We start from the raw sequence: 8,423 nt of genomic DNA on the forward strand, positions 1-8,423 counted from the left end.
CGTTGGGCCATTGGCAAAATGTTCGAAGTTGAACTGAAAACAAATCCTGAGAAAATGAGGTCTGCCAGGGGCGGGGGAGGCCAGCCAGGCAATGATTAACTCGAGGAACATTATGAAGCTGCGCCGGAAAGCAAAGGACATCGTAGTTTACCACCCAGCTCAGCTGTGAATGACATTTACATAGTGACAACTATGTCAACAATAAATATCGATCTCACCAAAATTACAACCATCTTGGGAGGATGGGGCAGGCGGGAAGGGCGTGTGTACATGCTAGGGTCAAGGGTAGGGGAGGGGAGGGGGCAGAACCCTCGCATCCTATAGTGGGAAGGAAGATTATACCGAAAACGGGAAGGTTTAGAGATGGAAATAGAAGCCTGTTATTTAGGGAAATGGAGTTAAATATCAAACAACCAGTTAAAAGAGGTCAAAGTGGGTGTCTCTGGGAAGGGGAGGTGGAAAGAGAGAATGAAGTGGAGATTTCTGTTTTTAGAAAATTTGACTCATTGAGTTATGTGTATGTACAACCTTGATACAAATAAAACCTACAGCCAAAAAAAAAAAAAACCACACACAACTACATAAAGGACAGGAAAAAACATACATGAAAATGTTGTTTTGATAATGGTTGTCTCTGAATTGCGGGTCGTGGGTATTCTTTTTCCTTTTCTTGTTATTGAAATGTTTTCTCTCCTGAAAATGATATACAGCAAGAAATGAGACAAAATAGGACATGTTTTAAAGGGGGAAAGAAAAAAAGGCATGCCCAGGGGCAGCCTGGAAATGAGTGTTTCTGTGTGTCGCCAGGTCTCGAGGTGGGGACAGTGGGAAGAAGACAAAGGTGAAGGGGTGGAGGGCGGGGGAGGAAGCGTTGACAGAGCTCGGTGACTCATGAAACAGGGAGGTGAGGCGGCGTCAAAGACGAAAATACCCAATAGCCATGGCCTTGACTTCCTGTTTTTTAAGATGACAAGCTGGCGTAGTTTTTGACAGGTGACTGGCGGTTGCTGGGTGTTCCCCATGACAGGCAGCGCAGCCCAGGGCTTTGTTCATGGTTTCTGCCGCTTCTGCCCTTACTTGCGGTTCAAGCGTTCACCCATCCCGTTCTTCCCCTGCTCAGAAGCGTCCCATGGCGCCCCATCTTACTGTGGACGAAACCCAGACTCCTCTGAGTGCCCCGCCGGCCCACTCCCGTCCGCCCCCTGCCCTGCAGGGGTCTCGCACCTTCTCTGGTACCTTTCCTACCGCGGCCCAGCTCCCGGGGCTCCCGGCGCTGCTCCCCCGCCTTCTCCCAGAACAGGCGAGCTTGTCCCTACCTCAGGGCCTTTGGGTGTCTCACACTTTAGTTAATAATTGCATTGAACAAATCCTCACGTGGATCTGTGAGTGCTTCAAAGTCGCAGGCACGAGCGTTTCGCTCTTGATCCTCCAGCACGTCCCTCGGACAGTAAACAGACGTCACGTCCAGGCAGGTACCAGGTACCGAGCACCCGGCCGTATGCGGAAGAGGCTGCGCACACTGACCTCGGTATTTGGGTGTGTCTCTTGTTTTCCGTAAATAAGTTCTTCCCGGACACTTGTACCTAGAGACCTTTGCAGGCCTGTCCTATAAAAATACAAAGTCAGCCACATGTCGCTTTAAATGTTCATTTTAAAGAAAGCGCTTTACGGCTTCTCGGTGGCGTGTATCCCAATCACCAGCATCATCCCTCTCGCTGAGCGCTTTTATTGATTCTCCTGGGTCAGACATACCGGCTGTGGAGGACACTGTCAGTTTTCTTACCTCATGCAAAGACCAACAGGGAAGTTCCCCCGTCTTTCCAAGTAGGGGAAAATTACAAAAATCCTAAATGCAGGCCCGAAAATTAGTCACTCTCATCTGCGGATTTCATCCCAGGAAAGGGCCGGAGCGCTGCCTTGGCAACGGAGTGTGGAGGTTAAGGCCATCGGCCTGGAAGCCGGATTCCCTGCGTCTGAATCCCAGCTTAGCTACCTATCGCTGTGCGACCTTGGCTAAATCACTCCGCCTCTCTCTGTCTCAGTTTCTCCACCTGTAAAATGGGGTTAATAATACAACTTATCACTCAGAACTGTTGTTAGGATAAAATGAATTAATAAATAGCGAGCAACTATCATATGTAAGTACTCAATAAACCTTAGCTATTGCTGTTGAATTAAAATATATAATGAATGTGCTGTAGCATTTAAATATGTGCCTATGCAGTGATAAAAAGTCTATGAGATAATTTATAAAATATTCTAAAATTATGACTGCTTTTCTGTACTGTATGAATTTTTTTAATAATTATAAGCCAATATTACTTTTGTAATTAGAAAAAATTTTAAGTTAATTCCATCTGGGGTTGGGAGCTTAATAAACAACTCTGTCCTCAATGAATTGTTTGCCTGTCCTCACCTTCGTGTGTTTGAGGACTGCTTTTGCCTGGGGAATTCTTGCCAAAACACAAAGCCACCTGTGTTTGCTCAAGTCCTGTCCTTGTGAATCAGGGCGAGCCTGTGAAAGGCCGGGTGGGTCCCCCTTCCCCTGCCCTACTCTGGGAGGCAGGAAAGTAGATACTGACCCACCCACCCCCTGGTTCATTTGGCTGTTCATTTCCCCCACAGTCATTCAACAAGGTTTGCGAGACAAACATGGCCCATCCAACCAGCAGAAATCCACACATCCATCTCGAAGATAGAAGCAGACTCATATCTGTTACCCTGGAAAGATGTCTGTAATTTAATTGTTTTTAAAAAAAGATTTTATTTATTTATTTTTAGAGAAAGGAGAAGGGAGGGAGAAAGAGAGGGAGAGAAACATCTATGTGCGAAAGATACACAGATCAGTTGTCACTGGCACACTCCCAGCTGGAGACCTGGCCCCAAACCCAGGCATGTGCCCTGACTGGGAATTGACCCAATGACCTTTCTGTTTGCAGGCCGGCACCCAATCCATTGAGCCACACCTGCCAGAGCTAGAAAATAAGTATTGAATTCTAAAAATAAGTATTACCATGGAAAGATGTTTGTGATCATACCGCTCAGTTAAAACAAACAAACTAACTACATTTATTCTAAACATAAGTATTGAATACCTAACCACTCTGTTCAAGGCCCAGGGGACACAGCAGTGATAAGCAGAGAAAAACCCTGCCCTCGGAGAGCTGACATTCCAGAAGAAGAGACAGACAGTGCAAAGAAAACAAAGTAAATTAATTCAGACAATGAAAAATGCTGTAACGCAAGAGATGGGGTGGAGGTGGAACCATGTAGATGGGGTGGTCCCAGAAGGCCTCTCAAGGAGGTGGCACTTGAGGATGTACAGTGTGATCCCAGTTTTGTAAAAATATTCTTCTGTGTTTGTCTGTTTATCATAAGCTAGAGAATAAGGAGTCCTCACCAGACTGTTTGCACTTTAACTCCAGATGCTTCTGGAGTTCTTTTCTATGCACTAGTCTGGGCAAAATTCTTGGCTAAGCAAGGTCCTGCCGTCAGAGGACTGTCTCCTTCTCTGATTTCCCCCTCGCTCAGGTTAGGCTGGACTCTGAACTCATCAATGCAAGGAACAGAAGCTCAAAGTAGTCTAAAGGAAAATTGGGTCACGTGAGGTAAAGTCTAGTGATACAGCTGGTTTAGGCACGGCTAGATCCAGGAGCTCAACAGTGCCAGTAGGCCTCTGCCCTTCTTCATCTCCCATTTCTGCTTTCCCTTCTGTTGGCCTCAGTCTCAGGCAGGCTCTTCCCATGTGGTGACCAAGATGGTTGCCAGCAGCTCCCCGATTGTGGTCCTCCCAGCTCAGCAATCCTAGGGAGAAGAGAAAAATGAGAGAAGAGAGCACCCCTTCCCCTGGGAAGACCAGTCAAGTTCTAGAGCTGCCAGTCATTGGTCCAGTTTGAGTCACATGTTTTCCCTGAACCAATCAAATTGGCCTGAGGGGTGTGGCCATTCAGGTGAAGATAATGCATTCACTCCCGGAGCCAGAAGGGAGAGTCTCCCTCACGTGAACCGCATCTGCTGAGGAGGGGGAGAGGCCATCCAACCCTACCGGAAGGCTAAAAAAAGAAGAAAAGCATGATCGGCACAGGTTAAACATTAACTGTTTGCCACACAATAATGACGCTGGATAGGAACACTTATTTCCGTTTTACAGAGTCGAATTGAAGGCCAGCAACTTTTGTAAGGCCAGAGAGCTCATAAGTGGAGAAACTGTTCACTGAAGTCTGTCTGATGCCAAAACGCCTAAATGATGATGATGGTGATTATAGTAATGAGAACTACTATTTGTTGAGCACCTACTGCGTGCTATGCTTTGTAAGCATGATCGCGTTTCATTCTCCCCGAGACCCTTGAGGCAGGTGCGGTGGGCAGCACAGTTGACTCCTTGACATCCATTCCAACCCACTCACAGGCCTGGAACCCAGTTAGTCTAAGCCAATCATAGGAATTACATCCTCTTGCCAGAGATTGGTTCAGGAATGGGCATGTGATCCAAATGTAGCCAATGAGAAGTGAGGAGACTGTTGCCAGGATAGTTGTTCCTCACTGTCCCAGGAGAGGGTCAGGGAGTGACCCTTTTTGCCTACAGGACATGAAAGCAGATGCCTGTAGCCCTGATTGCTCTTGGCAGTCGTCCTACATGCATGAGGGGAACCAGCCTTGGGATGAAGCAACACTGGGCAACAGAACAGGGATGGAAAGAACCTGGGGCCTTGATGATGTCACAAACCTGCCAGCTCCACCACTGTCCCGAGGGGAGGCAGGCTAGCCCATTCTAGTTAAGCCAGTTTGTGTCTTACTAGCTTCTTCTTTTTAGCAAAAAGCACTCTAATGAACTCAGTATGGATATTTTAAATCTTTATTTCACAGATAAGGAAACTGAGGCTCAGAGACATCAAGTGAGTTGCCTAAAATCACACAGCGAGCAGGGCTTGTCTGATTACAAACTCATGAACAGTACAGTTCCCACACAGGAATAACCTTCCTCTGCTAGATGCTTTTTAAGCACAGTGAAGTCGAAGCTTTGTAACTACCCTTCGAAGTAAGTGCTTTTATCATCCCCATTTTGTAGGTCACAGCATCCACAGGGGAAGGGAGGCTGTTTAGCAGAGAGACTTTGGAATCCGAGGATTGCTTGCAGGCTCACAACTCATACATAACGAAGGACAGACAATTGGCAGGTGGAAGCGGTGGGTTGGGGAGTGTGGAATTCCTGGGGGTCACGAAAAGCCAGGATCTCATTTCAATCCTGCTGAAGGGTTGAGCCAGGAAGATTGGCGGAAAGAGCCCCAGAAACTTATGGGTCCTCCCTCAGGATTTACTTTTAATTCATTTTAAATTTCAGTAAGGAAAAAAAAAATTCCACTAGGGACTACATTACCATTTTAGAAAAAATGTTGGAAACATAGGCGTGTAATAAGATAACGTAATTCAGAAATATTACCAATACTTCAGCTGTATAATTATTGGCAATTATGCTTGGTGTTTTCCTATAAACAGAGTAGCTGGGAAAGCCTCTCTGAGGAGGTGGCCTGTGAGCTGAGGCCTGAAGGGTGAGAGGGAGCCTCATGGGAAGAGAGTTCCAGGCGGAGGGAACAGCACATGGGAAGACCCTGAGGTGGGGGTGCAGTTGGCTGAGTGAGGGCACGGGAGAATGGCCAGTGGGGTTCATGAGAAACAGGGGAGTGGGGGGTGGAAGGAGGTGAGGTCAGGGAGGCAGATGCTGGTCAGATCACGCAGGAGGAAGCGGGTTCGAGGCCAGGGAGCTGCTCGTGTGCCCAGCACCCAGGAGGTGAGCCAGTGATATAAGCAGGTTTATTAACCAGCATCAGGCTCCAGGGAGGAAGACAGCGTGGGCGGCACCGCCAGTCGGGCCCGGTGTATTTGCACCGAGTACCCACCCTGTGCCAGGCCCCGCCCGGGGTTCTGGCTTCCAGGGCATTTGCTTTGAAGATCAGAAATTCAGGGGCAGCCAAGGCTATAAAGAGGCATTTTTCCAAAGAGGACACATGACTGGCCATCACATAGATGGAAAGGGCCTCAAGGTCCCTCCAAAGCAGGCCATTCAAGTTCAAACACTTCGAGACGTTTCACAGCCGCGGACTGACCGCAATTTGAAAATCAGAAAACACCGAAGGACAGAAGACTGGTTAACAGCTCAGGCTCCAGAAGCAGCCTCTCTGAGCCCACGCCGTGATGCCATGCTCTGCCGTTCCGGAGTGGGTTGAGGCCAGCTACTTCCCCTCTCCGGCCTCTACGTCTCTGTCTGTCAAAGGAGAATGGTGATTGTCTTTACCTCAAAGTGTCTTGCAGGGTTGGTTCCACGAGTCAGTTCGCGTTCAACTGTGAGAAAGCGCCTGGCATACAGTGAATGCCACGTGTGAGGGTGGTGTTGCCCATGGCGAGGAAGTGGGGAGCGGGAACCCTCACACACGGCCGTTTGACCGCTGAAACGCACTTGCCCCGCGGCCAGCAGCCCCACTCCCTCCTGCGCACCCTGGGGAGCTCTGGCAGGGGCCAGGTGGGTGCGGTGGCTTCGCCCACAATGGGCCGCAAGTGAAATCGATGGGATACACGTTAATAAGTGAGTGGGTAAATAAACGGTGACCTATTCCCTTAAAGGAATACCAGTGAGCAGTAAAAGTGAATAAACTAGATCTAAATAGGTCTTAAGAATATAATGTTGAGTGAGTGAGAAGAGAAAGTTTCAGAAGTAACTCTTAGTATGATACCGTTTATGTAAACATTAATGCCATAAGGCAATGTTTGTGTGTGTGTATATATATATACACAAAATATATATACACGTATTATATATATATAAAAATGAGAGAGAGAGAAAGCTCCTGACCACCCTCTCAACTGTGGGCTTTTGGGAGAAAGGACCTTGTATGACTTCTTCATTGTCGTGGCCCCATACCAGGCCCTACAGACCGACCTATCTTATCCCGATCCCCTCTAATATGGCTTCCTGTACTGTAAAAGCTAGAAAGTGAAAACAAAGCAAAACAAAACACATTTCCCAGACTCCTTTGCAGCAGGAGTGACTCATGTGGCCCAGGTTCCCCTGGAGAGCCTTCGAGGCAAAAACAAGTTGCAGGATGGCCAGTGAGGGCACCTGCTGGCGAGCACAGTGGTGGGGTACCTGGTCCTTCTGGGGAGCAGCAGGGGAGTTCTAGCGGCCAGTCCTTAGTGCCCTCAGTGCTGGGCAGTGGTGGCAGCAACAGCAGTGACATGTGTGTTGGAACAGGTCAACAGTGAAGGTGGGTATTTCCCCTGGCTTTGATACTCCTGCCTACACCGTTGTGGTTGTTTAGCATCTGGGGGACTACCTAATACCTTTACTAAACCCCTTTCTGATTAAGGTGGTCTAGCTGATTTTACTGTCTGCAATTTAGATCGCTTTGCCCAAGCCCTCAATAAATATCTGTTGTGTGACTGACTGACTGACTGACTGAATGAATGAATGAATGAATGGTGACCTTTTAGGAACCTTCCTGTTCCCACTGCTTTTATCCCCAAGGAGTAATGTCACAGGCCCTGCGTGAGTACTGCTCTTGCAAAGGTCAGGGACAGGAAGACAATGTGAAATGTCTTATCACTGGCAGGACAGAACACAGAGTCCTTGTGGAGGGAACGGAGTCCAAGGAGGGGACCGAGGCTAACTCCCTGGGTGGGCAGGGGAGCGGGCCGGAGCCTTGGAATGAATGGGTTCGGGGGGAAATTGATGTACGAGAGAGGGCGCAGGCAGGGCAGACCCCTGAGTCGTCCCGGGGCCAGCTGGGGGCCGGAGTGCAGTCGTTCTCTTATTGGGACCCTTTCTGCTGTGCTTACCGGTAGGTTGGTGCAGGCACTGCTTACCAGCTGAAAAGTAGGTTGAGGAAAATATGACTATGAGGCAAATATTTTCAAAGAATGCTTGCCAGGAAGCACTGGTGGGGGAATCTGGAAGTGAGACAGGAAGAGGGAAAAAGCCAATCCAAGGTGAGTTACTAAGCAGGTTATCACTCTGGGCAACTGGGGCTCAACCCCACCCCAGAACTCCAGGGCACGGAGTAAAACACACCTCAGAACTGTCCACCCAAAGGGCAAGGGAGTAGTGGGTGTTTATCTACCAGCTCCTGGTGGTCACTGGTTAAGGGCTGTTCCTGCAGGAGGGTGAACTTATAGGGATGGAGGAGTCACAAGGTGGAAGGTGTCCTACCCTTTGGAGCCACATGCCATCCTGGCTCCTCCATCGCAACAGAGACATCCATGGTCCAGGGTAGCTCCCCAACACCACGTCTATTATTTCAGCCAGCACGAAGGGAATGGCGAAAGGAAGGGCATCGTCCCTTCCTGGTGAAGGGCAGGACCCTGTGGCACCTGCGGATATTTGGGGCAGAGCTTTTTCTTGCCTGTCACTGAATCACATGCCTCCCGCTGGC

General features: G+C 48.8%; 1 long non-coding RNA gene across 1 annotated transcript; it reads right to left on the minus strand.

The window, feature by feature from the left end:
* Positions 1 to 382: 382 nt before the first annotated feature.
* On the minus strand, positions 383 to 1,311 carry LOC123815244. The gene is made up of 3 exons (XR_006785044.1): positions 1,237 to 1,311; positions 932 to 1,145; positions 383 to 693 (listed from the first exon to the last, which is right to left on the minus strand). It is a non-coding gene; the product is annotated as an uncharacterized LOC123815244 (long non-coding RNA).
* Between the last annotated feature and the right edge of the window lie 7,112 nt (positions 1,312 to 8,423).

Source organism: Phyllostomus hastatus, unplaced genomic scaffold (genome assembly GCF_019186645.2).
Source record: "Phyllostomus hastatus isolate PE091 unplaced genomic scaffold, TTU_PhHast_1.1 phas_contig_17, whole genome shotgun sequence".
NCBI lineage: Eukaryota > Metazoa > Chordata > Mammalia > Chiroptera > Phyllostomidae > Phyllostomus > Phyllostomus hastatus.